The sequence below is a fragment of the Bos mutus genome, chromosome 20 (assembly GCF_027580195.1).
Source record: "Bos mutus isolate GX-2022 chromosome 20, NWIPB_WYAK_1.1, whole genome shotgun sequence".
NCBI classification, from domain to species: Eukaryota; Metazoa; Chordata; class Mammalia; order Artiodactyla; family Bovidae; genus Bos; species Bos mutus.
In genome coordinates, this window is record NC_091636.1 from 70,196,567 (window position 1) to 70,207,059 (window position 10,493).

Here is a 10,493-nt window from a genome sequence, read left to right on the forward strand (position 1 = left end):
CTAAGCGTCGGACACAACTGAGCGACTTCCCTTTCACTTTTCACTTTCACACATTGGAGAAGGCAATGGCAACCCACTCCAGTGTTCTTGCCTGGAGAATCCCAAGGACGGGGGAGCCTGGTGGGCTGCCGTCTATGGGGTCGCCCAGAGTCAGACACGACTGAAGAGACTTAGCAGCAGCAATAGCAATAGCACACATATTCCAGATAACTGAGTTTTACTCTTCATTTTCCTCCTCTTCAAACTGGTTCATCTGGAAGTAACACTATTTATAATTTTCTTTGCTGCTAGCAACTACTCATAACTACATAGATTATTCTTCAGATATTTTTTGGTGAGATATTTCAAATACCTTTTGGGGAAAAAGCTACAGTAATCTTGCTTTTGTTTCTCTCGGTTGTAACAGCCCCTCCACCAAGATTCCCAGCTTTTCTTTCACTTTGATTCTCTTCTGAAGAAACTGCCCAAGATTGGCCTCATCCATGACTCCATCTTCTACCAGGTGGGTACAGTCAAGAGGAAGCTCCAGGACCTGCTTTTCTTTTTCTTTCGCGCCTTCCTCCTGCTTCACCATACGCTTTTTCACAGGTGCCAAGGTGGCAGCAGAGACAGAAAGACAGCGAGTTTTAACAAATGTAAGACAACTAGAATTATACAAAGCGTGTCTCATATCATAACGTGTGTGCACGCTCAGTCGTGTCCAACTCATTGCATCCCCATGGACTGTAGCCCTCCAGGCTCCTCTGTTCATGGGATTTTCCAGGCAAGAACCCTGGATTGGGTTCCCATCTCCTCCTCCAGGGGATCTTTCCAACCCAGGGATCAAACACGAGTTTCCTGTGTCTCCTGTATTGGCAGGCAGATTCTTTACCACTTAGCCAGATCATAATAGAACTAAATAAAAATAAAGAACATGAAATTATTAGGGAAATCCCTAAATATTTGGTAAGCAGATTTTTAAATAAATCACAGGTCAAACAAAAAAAAAAGAGATTGAAAAAAATATATTCAATTATAAGAAATTTAAAAAAGCATGTGTCTTGCAGCTAACCACCCACTTAGAAAGGAATTTTATAGCCTTAAAATGCTTCTTTAGAAAGAATAAAATATTTCAGATACATGACCTAAGCTACTTTCATAAGAAAGTAGAAAGAGAAAAGTAAGTTAAAAATCAATGTGAGCAGAAGGAAGAAAATAAGAAGACCAGATAGCAATGGAGCCGAAAAGACAAAAGTAACAGAAAGGAAATGGTGCTACAAAAAGATGAATGAAATTCATAAACCCCTGTCCAAGTGGACCAAGAAAAAAAAAAGAAAGCACTAATTACCAGTGTAGAAATGAAAGAGGTGAAATTGCTTTAGATCCTACCAAAATTAAAAGTATAATAAGGAAATATGATTATGTGCTTATGAATTTAGAGAACTTAGATAAATAAAACAGGTAAATTCCATGAAAGACACATACTGTAAATGCTCACTTAAAATAAACATGATTTGAATGATCACATTCTGTCAAAAATTGATTTTCTAGTTAAGAAACTTTTTACAAATGAAACTCCACTCCCACGTTATGCCAGATATTTAAGGAAGAAAATTTACTTAGAGTACACAAACTCTAAGGAAACTGAAAAGAGGGATCACTTCCCAAGTCATCATACATGAGGAGCATAGCTATGATTAAACAAACAAACAATCAAAAACCAAAAAGACATTACAAGAAAACTGCAGACAAATATAACTCATGAACATAGATGTAAATATCCTCAACAAAGTTTCAGCAAATACAATCCAACAATATGTAAAAAGGATAATAAAACATAACCACAAGCGATTTATTTCAGGAATGCAAGGCTAAATCATCATTCAAAAAGCAATTGATGTAATTCACCCTATTAGCAGATTTTAAAAGACGTGGGTAGGTCAGCAACACGGCCTGGGGCTATGCCTCATGCACCGGGTCAGTGGCCATCCACAGGAGGTTTCATTTCAGTTCAGTTCAGTCACTCAGTCATGTCCAACTCTTTGTGACCTCAGGGACTGCAGCACGCCAGGCCTCCCTATCCATCACCAACTCCCAGAGCTTGCTCAAACTCATACCCATCAAGTCAGTGATGCCATCCAACCATCTCATCCTCTGTCGTCCCCTTCTCCCGCCTTCAATCTTTCCCAGCATCAGGGTCTTTTCCAATGAGTTGGTTCTTCGCATTAGGTGGACAAAGTATTGGAGTTTCGGCTTCAGCATCAGTCCTCCCAATGAATGTTCAGGACTGATTTCCTTTAGGATGGACTGGTTGGATCCCCTTGCAGTCCAAGGGATTCTCAAGAGTCTTCTTCAACACCACAGTTCAAAAGCATCAAATTCTTCAGGGCTCAGCTTTCTTTATAGTCCAACTCTCACATCCACACATGACTACTGGAAAAACCATAGCTTTGACTAGATGGACATTTGTTGGCAAAGTAATGTCTCTGCTCTTTAGTATCCTGTCTAGGTTGGTCATAACCTTTCTTCCAAGGAGCAAGCAGCTTTTAATTTCATGGCTGCAGTCACCATCTGCAGTGATTTTGGAACCCCCAAAATAAAGTCTGCCACTGTTTCCATTGTTTCCCCATCTATTTGCCATGAAGTGATGGGACCAGATGCCATGATCTTAGTTTTCTGAATGTTGAGTTTTAAACCAACTTTTTCACTCTCCTCTTTCACTTTCATCAAGAGGCTCTTTAGTTCTTTGCTTTCTGCCATAAGGTTGATTTCATCTGCATATCTGAGGTGATTGATATTTTTCCTGGTAATCTTGATTCCAACTTGTGCTTCATCCAGCCTGGCATTTCTCATGATGTACTCTGCACATGAGTTAAGTAAACAGGGTGATAATATACAGCCTTGACGTACTCCTTTTCCGATTTGGGAACCAGTCTGTTGTTCCATGTCCTGTTCTAACTGTTGCTTCCTGACCTGCATGCAGATTTCTCAGGAGGCAGATAAGATGGTCTAGTGTTCCCATCTCTTTAAGAATTTCCCACAGTCTGTTGTGATCCACACGGTCCAAGGAGGTTCCAGTCAGTCACTCAGTCAGTCAGTTCAGGCGCTCAGTCGTGTCTGACTCTTTGCAACCCAATGAATCTCAGCACGCCAGGCCTCCCTGTCCATCACCAACTCCTGGAGTCCACCCAGACTCACGTCCATCGAGTCAGTGATGCCATCCAGCCATCTCATCCTCTGTCGTCCCCTTCTCCTCCTGCCCCCAATCCCTCTCAGCATCAGAGTCTTTTCCAATGAGTCAGCTCTTCACATGAGGTGGCCAAAGTACTGGAGTTTCAGCTTCAGCATCATTCCTTTCAAAGAACACCCAGGGCTGATCTCCTTCAGAATGGACTGGTTGGATCTCCTTGCAGTCCAAGGGACTCTCAAGAGTCTTCTCCAACACCACAGTTCAAAAGCATCAATTCTTCGGTGCTCAGCCTTCTTCACAGTCCAACTCTCACATCCATACATGACCACTGGAAAAATCATAGCCTTGACTAGATGGACCTTTGTTGGCAAAGTAATATCTCTGCTTTTGAATATGCTATCTAGGTTGGTCATAACTTTTCTTCTTTTAATTTCATGGCTGCAGTCACCATCTGCAGTGATTTTAGAGCCCCAAAAAATAAAGTCTGATGCTGTTTCCACTGTTTCCCCATTTATTTCCCATGAAGTGATGGGACCAGATGCCATGATCTTCGTTTTCTGAATGTTGAGCTTTAAGGCAACTTTTCACTTTCCTCTTTCACTTTCATCAAGAGGCTTTTGAGTTCCTCTTCACTTTCTGCCATAAGGGTGGTGTCATCTGCATATCTGAGGTTATTGATATTTTTCCCGGCAATTTTGATTCCAGCTTGTGCTTCTTCCAGGCCAGCGTTTCTCATGATGTACTCTGCATAGAAGTTAAATAAGCAGGGTGGCAATATACAGCCTTGACGTACTCCTTTTCCTATTTGGAACCAGTCTGTTGTTTAGAGCAGAATAAAGTCAAGACTTGGACCCCAGTCTTCTTTGATTGGAGTACAGTTAATTTACAGCACGGTGTTAGTTTCTGAGGTACAGCAGAGTGGTTCAGTATTATATTTACTCTTTTTCTGATTGTTCTTCAACATGGTTTCACCACAAGGAGGGCTGGCAGGTTGGTTCCCCAGCCTCCCGTCTGTTCCCAGGATTCAGTGGGGTCAGCCTCACTCCCAGGTGTGTGAAATCATTTGTCCTGCTTATCAGGGACCATCGTCATAAAGACCAGAGTTACACTGAGAGGCAAATTGTTCTTGTTATTCAGTCACTAAGCCCTGTCTGACTCTTTGTGACCCCATGGACTACAGCACGAGGGTTCCCTGTCTCTCACAATCTCCTGGAGTCTGTTCAAACTCATGTCCATTGAGTCGGTGATGCCATACAACCATTTCATCCTGTCATCCCCTTCTCCTCCTGCCTTCAATCTTTCCCAGCATCAGGGTCTTTTCCAATTACTCAGCTCTTTGCATCAGGTTGCCAAAGTATTGCAGTTTCAGCTTCAGCATCATTCCTTCCAATGAATATTCAGGGTTGATTTCCTTTAGAATTGACTGGCTTGATCTTGCTGTCCAAGGGACTCTCAAGAGGCTTCTCCAGCACCACAGTTAGAAAGCATCAGTTCTTCAGTGCTCAGCCTTCTTTGTGGTCCAAACTCTCACATCCATACATGACTACTGGAAAAACCGTAACTTTGACTAGACAAACCTTTGTTGGCAAAATGATGTCTCTGTTTTTTAATACACTGTCTAGGTTTGTCATAGGTTTTCTTCCAAGGAGCAAGTATCTTTTAGTTTCATGGCTGCAGTCACCATCCGCAGTGATTTTGGAGCCCCAAAAAATAAAGTCTAGAGGCAAGTAGTGACCTGAAAACAGAATAAATTAAAAGAGAGGGAACGACTTGCCAAGCTATAACAGCAAGGGTACTTCCACCAGGAATAAAGCTGGAAAGTTTACCCAACACCTGCCTGTTGCTGAGATTTGAAAACCTCTGCATGGGTGCCCTGCCCTCTTGTTAGTATTTTGTGGTTTCATTTGCAAATGTGCTGTCAGCCTCCAGGAAACAGGGCAGGTTCAGAGCTTTCTGTGCTGTGAGGAGCGCCTTCCACCAGGCCCTTCTGAGGGCCGGGGGGTGGTCAGCCCCCTGAAGTCGGTTGGAAGGACCCTGAGCAGAGCCCCAGGGCAGGAGTAGGGGAGCGGCCAGCAAACAGCATGAGGGGGGTGGGCTGAACGGTGTGCTGAGTGGCCAGAGGTTTGACCCGTGGGCAGTGGGCCAAGGCTGGGCCGTGGACAGGCTGGCAGCCTTTGGACCCTCTGTGGTGGGGGCTCAGCAGCTCGGGCTCAGAGCAGGGACTCAGATGGAGACCTCCTGCCCGGAGCTGCCATCTGTTTCTCCTGCTGCGATGGCCCCGGTGAGCCCGGTTCCACCTGCAAGGACAGCGCGACCAGCCCGGAAGCAGAGGCGCCGGCAGCACGCACAGCGGTGGACACAGGACGCCACTCGAGCCGCAGGGGCTCACACACGCTCTGCAGGCCCCCTGGGGTCCCGGTGATCCGGTTCAGAGCCGACGCTCTTTAGGGGCCCGCAGAGGCACGGCCCACACTTTCTGCGACGTTTGCTTGTACAAGTCACACGAAGAACGAGAGTCCGCTTCCCAATATCTCTATTTCCTGAGGACATTTTAAAATTAAACGTTTCACCTTCAAAGTTAAAAAAAAAAAAAAAAAAAACCAAAACAAGGCTGTTTGTCACCATAATGACACACACTCCGTTGGCAGGGGAGGCTGAAGGCCGCCCCTGGATGCCGTCCGGGCCCTGCTCCGTGACCCAGTGCTGTCCCATAGAGCCTCCCCCGTGTCCTGGCCTGTCCTGGCCTGTCCTGCGTCCTGGGCTCTGTCCTCAGGAGCCACCCTGAGGGTGTGAAGAGACGCTGGTAACGGGGAATGGCCTTCTGGGTCTGTCACCACATAAATGCTTAAAACAGCACTTCCCGCCGTCATTGCTAAGACAGTGTGTGCGTGCGCTTTTTCACTCATTCCAACTCCTGGGGACCCCATGGACAGCATCCCACCGACTCCTCTGTCCATGAAATTCTCCAGGCAAGAAGACTGAAGTGGGCTGCCATTTCCTGCTCTAGGGGATCTTCCCAACCGAAGGATTGGACCCAAGTCTCCTGAACCTAGGGACTGAACCCAAGAATTGTAGATGGATTCTCTACTACCTGAGCCACCAGGAAAATCCCAACTAAGACACGAATTTTTACCAAGTTTGTGTTAACACCCCTCATTCTGAACCATGTTTTTTGTTTGTGGGTTCCCTATATCATTACTTGAAAACAAGAACAGTGTCTTTTTGGCAGGATAATAGTGAAATTCAGATTAGTAACTCAAAAATCAGATTTTGAGAGCTCGTTGTGAACTCTCTGATACTAATAAGTGTCCATGATATTTATTTTCTTGGGAACATGAACCACACAGAAGAGTTTTCTTTGTGCTAATACAAGCAGAAATCCACATTTAAAAACAGAAAAGCTATGGGTCCTGGTTCTTGCCCGCAGGAGGCGATCCAAGAGGGTGCTTATCTCCTGAGAGGCCGAGGTCTCCTCAGGGCAGGGCTGAATAGTCTTCACCGTAAGTCATTGACAAGGCATTGCAAATGCTGAGCAAGGCACGTTTCAGGGCTTCAGCTGATGTTTTATAGAAAATGACCTCTCCTGGGGGGACACAGCAGCTTGTGAGGGTCTGACTGGCTGCAGTGAAGGCAGCCTGACCTCAGCGTCTGCCTGCACACCCAGGGGTGGAGTGGGCAGAGGCCAAGCGGGACTGCCGCAGGCCGCACCGGACTCTTAAAGGTTTTCTTTCCACAGTTAGAAACTGACATTCACACTCCTAGGCTCCTTCCAGAAAACCAAGCCTTCAAACACGCAACGTTGGGTCATGAACAAAGACTCAGAGCATTTGTGCTTTGTAAAACCAACCTGGCGTGGCACTTAGAGTGTTAAAAGAAGTGGGAGGTTTTAATTAGATTTCTGTATTTCCAACCCCAGCATGCAATATAGGCATTATGAGTAGAGAGATGAGTAATCATTTCAACATTAAGTTCGGGGTGGAAAGAATGGATTCAATCACTTCCTCCATCAGACATCTTCAGAGTTCAAACCACACTCAGAGTGGCCAGGAGATGTTATCCTGCATCCCGGCAGAAAACCTGAAACGGTGGGCAGGAAATTGGACTGTTCCTACACAGGAAATAACAGCACTCTGTCAAAATCTACAGGAGAAACACGTGTTCAAATTTGCTGTCAGGGCCTCGCATATCTGATCGGAGAGCGAGAGGGGACAAAATTACAGGAGTCGTGTAATCTCTGCGCAGGACAGCGTCCGTGGCTCCCGGGGTCAGCAGGAAGTGAGCAGTGACTCAAGGCTCTGGCTGAATGCAGCGTTTTTTGCCAATAAACATATATATGTCCAATAAAATGGGCATGTGTACATTATGCGTAGTTGCTCAGACGTGTCTGACTTTTGCAACCCCATGGACTGCAGCACGCCAGGCTCCTCTGTCCATGGAATTTCCCAGGAGAGAATACTGGAGTGGGTTGCCACTTCCTACTCCAGGGGATCTTCCCAGCCCCAGAGACCGAACTCCCACCTCTTGTGTCTCCTGCAGTGGCAGGCTGATTGTTTATCACCAGCGCCATCTGGGAGGCCCGCATGAATACGATACACGTGTGTTAAAATTCCACGTTGATTCTGAATAACAAGATTTCTCGTGGACCCTATGTTGTCAACATTTTTTTTACCCGAGAAGTAACAAAGATGTGCACTTTATGTAAAATCTCCAGGTCAGTACTTGGCTTATTTAAAAAAAACAACAACAACAACAACTTATTTTAAGGAGGGTTGTAGAATTACAGAAAAATTGCAAAAAGTTTCCATCTACCGTGATCTGCTTCCATGGATCATCCACATCCAGTTCAGTAAGGTGCATCTGTAACAATTAAGGAACCAACTCCAGAACATTGTATCACTCGAAGTCCATACTTTACAAAGACTCCCTGATTTTGTGCCTGTTTGTCCCAGATCCCACTGGATACCACGTCATGTTGTTGCTCAGTAGCTAAGTCACGTCCAACCCTTTGTGACCCCGTGGACTGCAGCACGCCTGGCTCCCCTGTCCTTCACCATCTCCCGGAGCTTGCTCAAGCTCACGTCCACTGAGTTGGTGATGCCATGCAACCATCGCACCCTCTGTTGCCCACTTCTCCTCTTGCCTTCAGCCTTTCCCAGCATCAGGGTCTTTCAAACGAGTCAGCTCTTTGCATCAGGTGGCCAAAGTATTGGAGCTTCAGCATCAGTCCTTCCAATGAATATTCAGCATTGACTTCCACATCATATCCGGCATCAACAAACCCAAGGTCCTCTAGTTTGTCTGCTATGCTTTCTTCTAGAGCTTTTTTAACTATTGCATTTTATGTTTAGCTCCACGATGAGCTTCGAATTAATGTCTGTGAAGGATGTAAGGTGTCCCGGCTCATTCTGTTTGCAGGTGAATGCCCAGCTGTTGCATCTTTCAGTTAACCGTCTCACCCCTTCTCCAGGAGTGAGTTGGAGGCATCTGTGTGGATGTCTGCCTGGGCTCCCTTTCTGCTCCCCTGATCTATGTGTCTGTGCTCCCATCACACCGGGACTGGGTTGCTGCAGCTTCACAGTGAATCTTGAGGTCAGGCTGCGGAAGTGCTCCAACTTTACTATCCTTCCCCATCATGGTGTCAGCTTTTCCTGGTCTTTGCTCCTCAATGTACACTTTAGAATCAGTTTGCCAAAACCTGCGAACTGTGTTCCTGGGATTTTGGTTCAGATTGTGTTGAATCTGTAAGTCACCTGGGAAAGAATCAACAGGTTAACAATACTGAGTCTTTCCACTCATGAGCATGGAATTCTCCATTGTATTTAGAATTCTTTGATTTCTTTAATCATTTTTGTAGGTTTATATGAGTAGATGGTACACACATATTGCCAGATTTAGATTTATACTTAATTATTTTAGTTTTATGGATGATTAAAAGAAAGCTGTGGAAATTCTATATTAGTATATATTTAAACCTCCAAGATATGCTATGCTATGCTAAGTCACTTCAGTCATGTCCGACTCTGTGCGACCCCATAGACGGCAGCCCACCAGACTCCCTCGTCCCTGGGATTCTCCAGGCAAGAACACTGGAGTGGGTTGCCATTTCCTTTTCCAATGCATGAAAGTGAAAAGTGAAAGTGAAGTCGTCACTCAGTCGTGTCCGACTCTTAGTGACCCCATGGATTACAGCCTAACAGGCTCCTCCGTCCATGGGATTTTCCAAGCAAGAGTACTGGAGTGGGGTGCCATTGCCTTCTCCGAAACCTCCAAGATATTTAAAGCAAATAGAGACAGAACTGTATGAGAAATAAACCTTATTTGTTATGAAACATGCTGCTCAAGTATAGTGTTGAATAGTGGCCTTTTGTAAACAGATTTGTATAAATTAGATATTCATATGGCTAAATATGGAAATGGAAACCCACTTCAGCATGCTTGCCTGGGAAATCCTATGGACAGGGGATCTGGAGGACTACAGTCATGGGGTCACAGAAGAGTTGGACCCAACTTAGTGGCTGAACAGCAACAAATATAAACTAATTAATTAATTAGCAAACATCGATCCCAATCTTATACACAAAATCTATTCCAAATTATAGCCAGTCTCTTGGAATAACCCATAATGGAAAAGAATATTAAAAAAAGAATGAATGTAGGGTATAACTGGGCCACTTTGCTATATAGCAGAGATTGATACCACATTCTCAATCAACTATATCTCAATAGAAACAATCTACTCCAGATGGATCAAGAGCCTACATATAAAAGGTAAGACAGTAAAAGTTCTAGAAAATGACATACATGAGAGTCAGTGGGGATTTGGACCATCTCTAGTTTCGGTGATCACCAGGAAGCTTCGTTTGGGAGGTAGGATGATGTCTCCTCCATCCCAAGATGTCCTGGACCTCCTGCTTGGAGCCCGTGAGTGTCCAGGTTTCCTGGGAAGGGAACCAAGGCAGCAGATTCACTCAGGGTGGTTAATGACCGACCTTGAGATGGGGGGATGACCCTGGCTCAGCCAGTGGGCTCAGATTGCACTGGGCCCAGTGTAATCGCAGGGATCCTTGTGAGTGGAAGGGGGAGGGGGAAGAAACAATTCAGAGGAGAGAGACTAAGGAAAAAAGGCGTGGCCCTGAAGATGCAATAAGGAGCCAAAGCCAAGCCACGTGGGCAGCTCCAAGAAGAAGGACAAGGCAGGAGGACAGGTTCTCCCTAGAGCCTCCAGGAGGAGGGCAGTCCTGCAGAGACCTGAACTGGATTTCTTGTCCCCAGAACCACAGGATCAGAAATCGGCATTGCTAAGCCAGGATTGTGGGGTCCTTTG

At 45.4% G+C, this 10,493-nt stretch overlaps 1 pseudogene; it reads right to left on the reverse strand.

Moving 5' to 3' along the window:
- Window positions 1-217: 217 nt before the first annotated feature.
- On the reverse strand, window positions 218-670 carry LOC102267019 (large ribosomal subunit protein eL22 pseudogene; annotated as a pseudogene).
- Window positions 671-10,493: the final 9,823 nt, after the last annotated feature.